The sequence below is a fragment of the Oryx dammah genome, unplaced genomic scaffold (assembly GCF_014754425.2).
Source record: "Oryx dammah isolate SB20612 unplaced genomic scaffold, SCBI_Odam_1.1 HiC_scaffold_9, whole genome shotgun sequence".
Lineage (NCBI taxonomy): Eukaryota > Metazoa > Chordata > Mammalia > Artiodactyla > Bovidae > Oryx > Oryx dammah.
In genome coordinates, this window is record NW_024070193.1 from 25,407,835 (window position 1) to 25,419,583 (window position 11,749).

The window sequence follows — 11,749 nt, forward strand, 5'->3', positions numbered from 1 at the left end:
AAGACTGAAAGTGAAATACATACCTACAAGTAATTTAAGTGAAAAGCTTAGAAATAAAAGGATGAGTAAGATTTTCCTTGAAAATGCAAACGAAAAGATCAGAGGTGGCACTTTTATGTTTTGGCAATTTGGCAGCTGCTGCTGCTAAGTTGCTTCAGTCGTGTCCGACTCTGTGCGACCCCATAGACAGCAGCCCACCAGGTTCCCCCGTCCCTGGGATTCTCCAGGCAAGAACACTGAAGTGGGTTGCCATTTCCTTCTCCAATGCATGGAAGTGAAAAGTGAAAGCGAAAATCCCTAGGATTTTTCAGGCAAGAGTACTGGAGTGGGGTGCCATTGCCTTCTTCCTGGCAATTTGGAATCTGAGACAAAAATCATTCATGAAACAAAAGAGGCAATTTTGTACAGATAAAAGTTACAACCCACAGAAAAGACAGAATACTCAATAATCTAAATGCATCATTTATCACAGATATAGTGGAAAAGGTGAAGTGGATAGTAGGCAAGTATTGTGGGAGATTTTACAATGTTTTTCATATACTTTTACAAATTGGGTAGTTAAAAAATATAAATAGGCAGAGGAGAGAATATGAACAATAAAGTTAGTAAGAATCAATATGTATATTTATATAAAGAAATAATATCCTCTTCTTGGGCATCCATTAAGGTTTATAAAAATTGACTATGTTGTCACATTGAGAATGTAACTTCAACTGAAAATACACGAGTCATATATCCTCAGCGTAGTGCAATAAAATTAGAAATGAATAACAAAATGTAAGATAGAGATCTTAGAAACATACTGAGGAAAGGAGAAATAAAATGCCTACTTACTGACAATTTGGAAATTAATGAAAAAAGAGTATTTTCAGAAAACTAGCAAACCCAAACTCTGACTAAAATCACTGACTTAAATGTTCTCATTATTAAATAAGACAGAATAAAAATAAATGAGGAGTGTTCAATACAAACCCTTATCAAAATGATAAAATATACACATTGAAAATAAAAAATATATTAGAGCAAAAATAGGATCTGAAAAAATAACCATACAGTTAATAAATAATTCTATGCACTTAAAAAAAAAGGCAAAATAGAAAAATCTTAGGAAATTTTCACCCAGAAAGAGACAGAAAACACAATAAATGAAATTTTAAGCGGAGGAGAGTGACAGAAAACTGGACGCCCTTTTCTCTGTTAACATAGTTGAGGATTTCAAAGAAGTAAAGGATTATCTGAGATAATATAAAACTAAAAATTGTACAATAAAATGGAACTACGTATCAAAAAATTATCTCTAAAGTAGCTTCCTCAGCCAAAACAGTAAGGTTTTTAAACCTTCAAAAATTAGGCAATTCCTCTGTTTAATATAGAAGCTTTCTCAGAATAAGAAATGTTAGGGCTGCCATCATAACATAGTACAGACTGGGTGGTTTCAACAATAGAAATTAATTTTCTCGCAGTTCTGGAGGCTGGAAGACCAACCTCGATGTGCTGGCAGGTTGGTTTTTGGTGAGGACTCTCCTTAGCTTGCAGACGGCCCCCTTCTTGCTGTCTCCTCGCATGGCCCTTTCACTATGTGTCACACTCCTGGGGTCTCTTCCTCCTATGAGGATACCGGCCCCATCAGATGAAGGTCATGCTCTTCTGACCTTTAACCTTTAATTATCTCCTTAAAGGCCCTATCTCCAGTCACATTAGGGGGTTAGAGCTTCAACCTGTGGTTTTTTTTGGAGGGGGGGCAGAGCACAACTCAATTTATAACAAATACAATTCGAAATGTATAGGGATGTCTTGCAGAGTCCATACAGGTTCAGTTATGTTATCAGTAGTAGCAATAATAAATATTCTTTAGTACTTTGCAGTTTATAAACCATGTCCATTTATATTATATCTCAAGTCAAACATTACCTTGTCACTGAGGCTTCTCTGAATAGCACCTCCACCATATCGTGTCCTAGCATGTTTGTGTACTAGGTCCCCCAGTCAGTGTTCTCTAACTTATTATGTGGCTTTACTTTTTAACATTTGTCATCATTCACTACATTTAATTAGTGAGCTATTGCTTGTCTCCTTCACTAGAAAATGCTTCTTGAGAGAAGAGACCATGTTTAGTGCTCTGTTGCATTCCAGCACTTAGATCAATGCCTGGCCCATAGTAAGTGATCAATAAATTGTTACATGAAAGAGGGAGTTACCATGTCATCATCTCAGATAACACTGTGTAGGTAGGTGTGTAAGTAGAAGAGGAATCAGAAGCTCCCCATGGTCACAGGAGAGGGCTTCTGATTTCCCATCCTATACTCCATCTGGTATCAAAAAATCACATCCTTTGCAATTCACGTTGTCTTAGATGATTAGATAAAATATGCTTTTTGAGAAGGAAAAGCTTCACTGTGATATAATTCACATACCGAGTGCTGAAGAATTGATGCTTTTGATTGGTGGTGTTGGAGGAGACTCTTGAGAGTCCCTTGGATTGCCAGGAGATCAAACCAGTCTTAAAGGAAATCAACCCTGAATATTCACATTGGAAGGACTGATGCTGAAGCTGAAGCTCCAATACTTTGCCCATCTGATGTGAAGAGCCAACTCATTGGAAAAGACCCTGATGCTGGGAAAGACTGAAGGAAGGCAGGAGGAGAAGGGGACAAGAGAGGATGGGATGGTTGGATGGCACTATTGACTCAATGGACATGAGTTTGAACAAGCTCTGGGAGATGGTGAACAACAGGGAAGCCTGGTGTGCTGCAGCCCATGGGGTCGCAGAGTCTGATACGACTGAGTGACTGAACAACAATACTTCATCCATTTAAAGTACACAATTCAGTGGTTTTTAGTATATTCATAGAGTTGAGCAATCTTTTCTACAATAAATTTTGGAACATTTTATCACCCTAAAAAGAAACTCAATACCCTTTAGGTGACCTGCCTTGATTTCCTGAATATCCTCAGGCAACTCCAAGTAACAGTAATCTACTTGAAATCCTTACTGACTTGTTAATTCGTGTTAAAATATATATGACTTCTAAACTTTGTTGGAATTATTTCTAGATAGCTTATGTTTTCATAATCATTTCAGATGGAACTTATTGTTCTAGAGCTGTTCTGTCCAACACATTACCCACTTACCACATGTGACAAAGGAAGACTTGAAATGCAGCTGTCTGTTTCTTTTTCCTTTGTTTAAAATGGCTACCATTCATAACAGCGTGGCTGACCACAGTCAACACATGGAAGCAACCTAAATGTACATCAACAGACGAATGGATAAAGCTGATGGGCTACATATAAATAAAGGAATGCTATATGCTTAGTTGCTCAGCCATATCCGACTCTTTGCGACCCCATGGAGTGCAGCCCACCAGGTTCTTCTGTCCATGGGGAATACTACTCAGCCAGAAAAAAGAATGAAATAATGCCATTTGCAGCAACATGGAAGGACCAAAAAGATTATCATACTAAGTGAAGTCAGACAGAGAAAGACAAGTATCATATGATGTCACTTATCAAGACCAGGTTCTCAACTTTGTATTTGGAGAGGGTGACCATGAAGAGAGTCAGTGGAGTGAAGAAAGAACTTTCTGACTCTAGGATGTCCTTTTATTGTGATCCTGGGTCACTCTTATGACTTTAGACACATTTTATACATGACTGTAACAGAGGTTAAGAGTACTTTTGGTTATAGGGACAAAACTCACTTCATGCAGTTTAAAAACAAAAAGAAGTTGTTGGATCCACTATATGGAAGACAAGGAGAGAGAAGGTGGCTTCAAGAAGTGCCCAGTCCAGATACTCAAGTGTTGGCCTCACCTGTGCTGATCTGGCTGCTTTCTGTTTTCTCTCAGCTCTGTTTGTCTCCGAAAGTCACCTCTTTATTTCCTAAAGCAGAAGTGTTTTCTCCTTACAGCACAACACATGGCCAAAGAGACCTTTCTGGTTTTACAAAATTTCCAAGAGTGAGGAATCTCTCTCTTTTTCTCATAGTTATAAAAATCCTAGGGAAGACCTCTGATTGGCCTCAATGAATTACACCGCCACCTTATTAGCCAATCACTAGTCAGGGAGGTGACACATGAATCATGTGTTCATCCCCGTGTTCAAGGGAGATGAACCTCCAGAAAGAGGGTGTGAAATGAACAGAGAGGGGGCAGTAGAAATAAAGAATCTGAAAGTGTCAGCTGTCAATCATAGACATACAGATATTGAAATTTTAGTTGCAGAGTGAATATTCTGGTAATTTCCTCCAGTCCTCCATTTTATGGATATGGAAGGGTAGACTCAAAAAAGTTAAGGAGCCTACTCAAGGTCACAGAGCTTTTATACTAACAGAGTTGAAACTAGGAAGTCAGCTGAGAAGACTGAGCCCCTGACATGTCCACAATGTTGTGCTCTGCATGCTGGCCAACTCCATTCCCATCGCCCATGAAGTGTAAGTTAATACACAGGCTCCTCTGATAAAGACCTTGCACTAGAATGGCAATAAAGGCACTGAGCTGAGTACCTACTTTGTGCCAGGCACTTTGTATGTTTATTTTGAAACTTCACCATCACCTTGAGTGGTTGGTACTATTTTTCCTATTTTGCAGGTAACAAAAATTGAAATTTGGAGAGGTTGACTGGCTCCCTGAGGCCACACAGTTAGATGTCCATGTGATGAAACTCAGGTCAGATGCTATAGCTCACACTGATTTCATAACACTCACTGCCTCCCTTCCTAGGCATCAAAGCCTCCTTCACCAATAACAAGAATAGACCTAAAGCGGGGGGCATCTAAGGGAAGATTTTGTTGTCATATTTTTTGCCAAACGGGTGCTGCTTCTTGCAAGTCACTTTGAAAACAACTTAAAGAGGAAGACTGGGGAAGATAGTTCAGATGGAATAAAAAGCCGCCCCTGCTGTTGAGGAAAAGGAGGGTTTGGGGAGGGTTGAGAGGCTGTGGCAGAAAGATGGAGATCTTGTTGACGCCACGTCAGATCCCCTGGGGAGTCAGGCTGTTTCCCGCTCAGAGCTCCCCTCCGGCGCATGAGCCATCCACCTCATGGTGGTAAGACCACAAGACCTATTGTTTCTCGTGTGGTTGCCAGCGTCAGGATAACGCTATTCATCTGAATAAGGAGGAATAAACTACAACTAACTGAGCTTACAGAATTTCCTTTGGTCCTCTCAAAAGCTAGTGAGGTCAAGAGCTTTCAGGGGACCTGGAGACAGAGCAAAGTGAAGACCTTTGCTCACAGCTGAGCAGTCATTTCCCATCACGCCTCCGGGTCTCTCTTGGGTTTGTCCCCACCCCAGCCCCAACTGTGTGCTTCCGACGCTGCGCCTGTGCTCCAGCTGAGCCCGTGCCCAGAATGCCAGCATCACGCCTCCTCTCCACAGTCATCCATCAAAGCTCAGATGAGATCCCCCGTCCTGGGGGGAAACACATCTGTGACCACTTTAGCCCACAGAACATTTTCCCTCTGATGCCTTAAAAAAAAAACTTCTCTGAACTTTATTAGGAACGTCTTATTACACATATCTTGATTTATTTAAGTTACTGCTTCACATAAAAAAACCATACACACAATTTTAAAATACCTCAGAAGGCCACCACTTGCTAGTTGTGCAACTCTGTTCAGTCACTCTCGGAGCCTCAATTTCCTCAGCCCCCAAGTGGAGACAATCTTGTTAAGCCCTTGATGGCTGGCAGGGTTCTTGTGAGGAATTCACTCAAATATTGAATGGGGAAATGTTTACTGTAATTCTTTAGCCTAGGGACTAGGCAGCTAATGTAAATGAGAGAAGGCCAACGTGAGGCAACAGAGGCTGGGGGGGATGGTGGTAGACTGTGGTACCACATGATCCATCTAAAGGGGACAGTCATTTCCCACATCTAGACAGCTGTTGCCATGTAGCAACAAGGCAGAACCTCTGCTGCTGGAGCTTAAGTTTTGAAGAGAAGTCAGAAATACAAATATTTTATAACATTTCTCCATTTTTGAAACATTGTTATGCCAAACAAAACCCCAAATCTTTCTGACAGGGAGCCTGTATGTCACTCTGGGCTATGTATATGTGTATCGCTCCAAACGGCAACAGGCATCTGGATTGCATGTCTGCATTATTTTCTCTTCTGTGTTTTCTTCAATTTGTGCTTTGTGAGTCTATGTTTTTTGTTTGTTATTTTGTTATTTTTTGTTTTCCTCAATAAGACTATAAAGTTTCTGTGGGCAATTCATATCTTCTGTATTCAAACCCAATTAATCTTGGTAAATGGTACTTGCTTGTTGGTCTAGTTGTATGGCTCAGTTGTATTGGCCTCAATGAATTACACCGCCACCTCATTAGCCAATCACTAGTCAGGGAGGTGTTAATGGTGTTGCTTGTTAACAATGCTGATTTGCCCCAGCAATTCCACTGCAAGGTATACACCCAACAGAAATGTGTACAGATATTCATCAGAAGACACCCACTAGGATATTCATAGAAGCATTATTTATAATAGCTGCAAGTTGAAAGCAATCCAATAGCCCATTATCAGTCTCAGAATAAATCTAAAAAATATAAATATGATAATATTTATAATAAAAACGTAGCGCAATGAAAATGAGTAAACTGTAGTGACATGTAGCAACATGAATGAATCTCACAAATCATAATATTGAGTATATAAGAAGCCAGAAAACAAAAAAATACAGTTTACACTTATATATATAAGTAAATCCACCTGCAATGCAGGAGACCCTATTTCAATTCCTGAGTCAGGAATATCTTCTGGAAAAGGGATAAGCTACCCACTCCTGTATTTTGGGCTTTCCTTGTGGCTCAGCTGGTAAAGAATCTGCCTGTGATGTGGGAGACCTAGTATCGATTCCTGGGTTGGGAAGATCCCCTGGAGAAGCGAAAGGCTACCCACTCCAGTGTTCTGGCCTGGAGAATTCCATGGACTACATAGTCCATGGTGTTGCAAAGAGCAGGACGTGACTGAGCGACTTTCTCTTTCTTTCATATAAATACAGGGATTGGCAAAACCTCATCTATAGGTTATAAGTCAGGATAATAGGAACCGCTAGAGAGAGGCAGTGACAAAGGGAACCAGGTGGGGGAGAGGGATTGATAACTTAGGGCTTTGGGATTAACCAATACACAGTACTAAACATAAAATAGATAAAAAAAACAAGGTCCTACCGTATAGCACAGGGAATTATATTTAACTATATTCAGTATCTTGTAATAACTTATAATGGAAAATAATCTGAAAAAGAAAATATATGTATATATTTTTAATTACTTTGCTGTACACATGAAAATAATGATGCTATAAATAAACTATATTTCAACAACAATGACAGAAACATTAAAAGAAAAAGGAACAGGACACTTCTGGGGTGCTGGCAATATTGCTGATTACATGGATGTTTGAAAATTCATTGAGCTGGACACTTATTTGTACTTTTCTTCACATTAACACTGCAGTGCAAAGTTAAAATGCTAATTCCAGGGCCCCACTCCAGACCAACAGAACCGCTCCCCGGACACTACCAGTGGGAGTCATCACTTTGAGAAAGCCGCTGCACTAGAAGGAGCACACATTTCCTCCTCCAGAGGCTTTCTAGAAGCACTCTAGGCTAGGCCCCCGGCACCTGCCTTTCGTACTTTCCCCTGTATGTTCCCATGTTTTACTAGAAATAAAGAGTGACATAAAATTAAGAGGCATTATGGGTATGTTCAAACAGTGGCACTTGAGGCAACAGAGAGACAGAGATAGTTCTGATGATGTGCCAGCTTATAAAATATAGCTAAATAAAATTAAATGTTTATGGGCTGACTAATGCGCCATATCCCCAGGGTGAAAAAGTCAAGTGTTCACTGTTGTTGAATGTCAGCTGAATCCTGGTCTCCCCAGGAGGAATGAGAGCTGGATGGAGGCCAAAATGATGTGGGGCATTCACTGGAAGGAAAAGGAGAGATTCTGAGACTGGGGCAGGAACAGGGAACGCCCAGCACTGGAGAGGTTTTGGGAGCTGTGCTTTCAAGCTTAGTTTTTGTCAGTGTGAGAAAGCTGAGGCTGAGAGGTGATTCAGATGACAGATATTTACATTCTATGCTCTAGCATTTAAGAATTCTGAAATCAACGGAATGTCATAGGGAAAATGGAATGAATCCTTTAATAAGCAACAGGAAGACGAAGACTGTTATCTATCAGCTTTATCTTTGAAGCCTCAGCTCCTGGCACCTTGCTTGGCACATCAGAACACTCAATGAATTCATTCATTCAATACCTGTTTATTGAATACCTATTCTAGTTTAGGTACCATTCTTAGAAGTTGAGACAAAACAGACAGAAGTCCCTTCCAATGGCTTCTGCCTCACTCAGAGTCTAAGCTGGGGTCTTCACAGTGAGTGACCACAAGCCTGAATCAGTAGCCAGCAAGCTTATAATCTTATATTTAACTTAAGTATGTGCAGCCCTGCAATTCTGTTTTATGCATCATTGTCAAACTTGAAATAAAACTGTTTTAAGAAGAGAAAGTTTCTTCACAGACTTAGAGAATGAACTTATGGTTGGTTGCCAGGGCTAAAGGTCAGAGGGGAGGCATCATTAGGGAGTAACATGTACACACTGCTATATTTAGAACAGATAACCAACAAGGACAGGAACTCTGCTCAATATTATGTATGGATGGCCAAAAAGTTTGTCCAGGTTTTTTAAGCTGATTCAGGAAAACCTGAACAAAGTCTTTGGCCAACCCAGTAACAACTTAAATGGGAAAAGAATTTGAAAGAGAACAGATACATGTATAACTGCATCATTTTGCTATATACCTGAAACTAACAACACTGTTAATCAACTGTAATCCAATAAAAAATAAAAATGTTAAAAAAAAGAGAAAGTTTCTTAAAATTACAGGCCAGCCTCCCCTATCTATGGAATTCTTCAGGCAAGAATACTGGAGTGGGTTGCCATTCCCTTCTCCAGGGGATCTTTCTGACCCAGGGACTGAACCTGGCTCTCCTGCATTGCAGTGGATTCTTTACCATCTGAGCCACCAGGGAAGCCCATTTTAAAATTAACTCACCATAAAAAAGAAAATTCTTTTGCATGACTTTGATCAGCTTTTCATTTAAAAAAAAAAAAACACAAATTTTAGTTTAAAAGGAACTTCAAAAGAAAAGAGTATCTAGATACCATCCAAAGTCATCCTGTACATTCCCCAGGGCCACAGTACAATGTACTTAGAGACACTCTGGAAGGACACCAGGGATGGAGGGAAATGCTTTTATGATGGTGTCTCCTGCTGGCACTTCTGTCAAAAGGCTGGGGCAAGATTGTAGCCTGTTGCCTGGGGCAGAGAGGGGGCAGCAGATGGAGAAAGGAGCTGGTTCCTTCCAGGAAGACTGAAAATAGACAGGTTGGTGCCAAGCTCTGGAATGTTTATATAAGACAGGAAACCTCATTGCGCAAAGGACAACTTTTGTCTACAGAGACCTGGCAACCAATTAAAGTGGTTGTCAAGCTGTGGGGCTTGGAGTCTTCAAAAAGGAGCAGATCGACAGGGTTTAAGATTTATATTCCAGGACTGTAGGAGTACCACTCCAAATACACAGTTCACACAGGTAGCTCTTCCCAGGTCCTATTGCTTTTTCTCTGCCTTCTTGAATTATTACTCAGGTATTTATAAAAAGGGAGCATAACACTTGGCTGAGATCCATCATCATTCAGTGCAATCAACTTAACACTAAGCCCTGCAATATTCTGTAATACTGATTTTGTTAAGTAAGTGAACAGAGATTAGCGAGAAACAGACAAAATTACAACCAACAGCAATTTTTTATTAAGCCTTGAGCCTTGTTAAAGAGCTTTTACTGTTAACTTATGCCCAGTGACTCTATAAAACAGGGATCTCCTGAGCCCGACTTTCAGGATGAGGGAATATAGTAAACTTAAGGAACTTGCCTGGCATCACATGATTATTGGATTCAAATCCTGACATGCCTCAATTCAAAGCCCCAGTAGGCAGATATTCAGACAACAGAGTTTTAAAGACAAGAGGAAGACTACAAGGCTCTGAAAAAGGCTGGTCTATCCAGGGCATATATGGGAACAGAATTTAATGGTATCTATCTGGTACTGGTTTGACTGAGTTGAGAACGTACACAAAACAGTGCTGTACACAATACTAGACCAACCATGGGGTCCACATCTAACAATGTGAGTGAATCATTAACCCTGGGAGACAAGGATGCATGTGTTTGTAATTAGCTTCTCTGGAATCAGTGACACACTTGCCGTGGGTCTCAAGTATCATGCCACTGATGTCCTGGGAAGAGTGTGCACCAGTCACCTGGCTGTGCCTCTGCACAATGGTGGAATTCTGGAAGACTGGGGAGAGAACTGTCAGTCCATTTCCCTATTAGTTGCTCCCACAAAATATCCACTTGGCTGTCAATTTCAACTTTGCAAAGATGGTCATGTGTGGAGGAAAGATTCCAATATGAACATTGTCATCAGAGCCTTGGCCTTCACAAATGTAACATTTCATGGTGATGAGGATGTTGGCAGTGCTGGTTAGGTCCCAGATACTGTTCTAGCATTTTTTCATGTGACTCATTTGACCTCTTCAGTTCAGTTCAGTTGCTCAGTTGTGTCTGACTCTTTGTGACCCCATGAATCACAGCACACCAGGCCTCCCTGTCCATCACCAACTCCTGGAGTTCACTCAAACTCATGTCCATTGAGTCGGTGATGCCATCCAGCCATCTCATCCTCTGTCATCCCCTTCTCCTCCTGCCCCCAACCCATCCCAGCATCAGAGTCTTTTCCAATGAGTCAACTCTTCGCATGAGGTGGTCAAAGTACTGGAGTTTCAGCTTCAACATCAGTCCTTCCAATGAACACCTAGGACTTATCTCCTTTAGGATGGACTGGTTGGATCTCCTTGCAGTCCAAAGGACTTTCAAGAATCTTCTCCAACACCACAGTTCAAAAGCATCAATTCTTCGGCACTCAGGTTTCTTCACAGTCCAACTCTCACATCCCTACATGACCACTGGAAAAACTGTAGCCTTGACGGACCTTAGTCTGCAAAGTAATCTCTCTGCTTTTGAATATGCTATCTAGGTTGGTCATAACTTTCCTTCCAAGAAGTAAGCGTCTTTTAATTTCATGGCTGCAATTACCATCTGCAGTAATTTTGGAGCCCCCCAAAATAAAGTCTGACATTGTTTCCACTGTTTCCCCATCTATTAGGTCACCACAATTAACCCCATTTTACAGATGAAGGTGAAGCAGAGAAGTAACCTCATCTAGGCTCACACACCTACCACCTGGCAGAGCTTGAATTCAAACTAGGACAGGATGTCCTCACAATTTCAGTCTTCCTGAGTCACTGAAGACTCCAGATGTAGACTCATGTGTCATTCGTCAGAGGCATTAACTGAAATAAACTTGCTATGAGGGACTTAGTGCCAGAAGCTAAACATTTAGGTAGTGACTAAGCCCAGCTCACTGACCAATATCTGAATCTCAGAAAAGTTCTGCTGTTTTCTGGTTAACTGAATGTGGACCTTTTTTGGGAAGGTTACACAACATGGTAGATTTAATAATTATGCTTTTAACTACAAGTGACAAAAATACCAAGTAATAGCAGTTTTTAAATTAAGACAATTTTCTCAAGTAACAATAAGTCTGGAGACAAGTGTGCATTAGTCTCCCCTCATGGTCCTGAGATAGTTGCAGTGTTTCCAAGGATCCCATCTTTACACC

At 40.7% G+C, this 11,749-nt stretch overlaps 1 long non-coding RNA gene across 1 annotated transcript; it reads right to left on the reverse strand.

Moving 5' to 3' along the window:
- Window positions 1-1,502: 1,502 nt before the first annotated feature.
- On the reverse strand, window positions 1,503-9,374 carry LOC120868030. The gene is made up of 3 exons (XR_005722123.1): window positions 9,173-9,374; window positions 7,853-7,933; window positions 1,503-1,606 (listed from the first exon to the last, which is right to left on the reverse strand). It is a non-coding gene; the product is annotated as an uncharacterized LOC120868030 (long non-coding RNA).
- Between the last annotated feature and the right edge of the window lie 2,375 nt (window positions 9,375-11,749).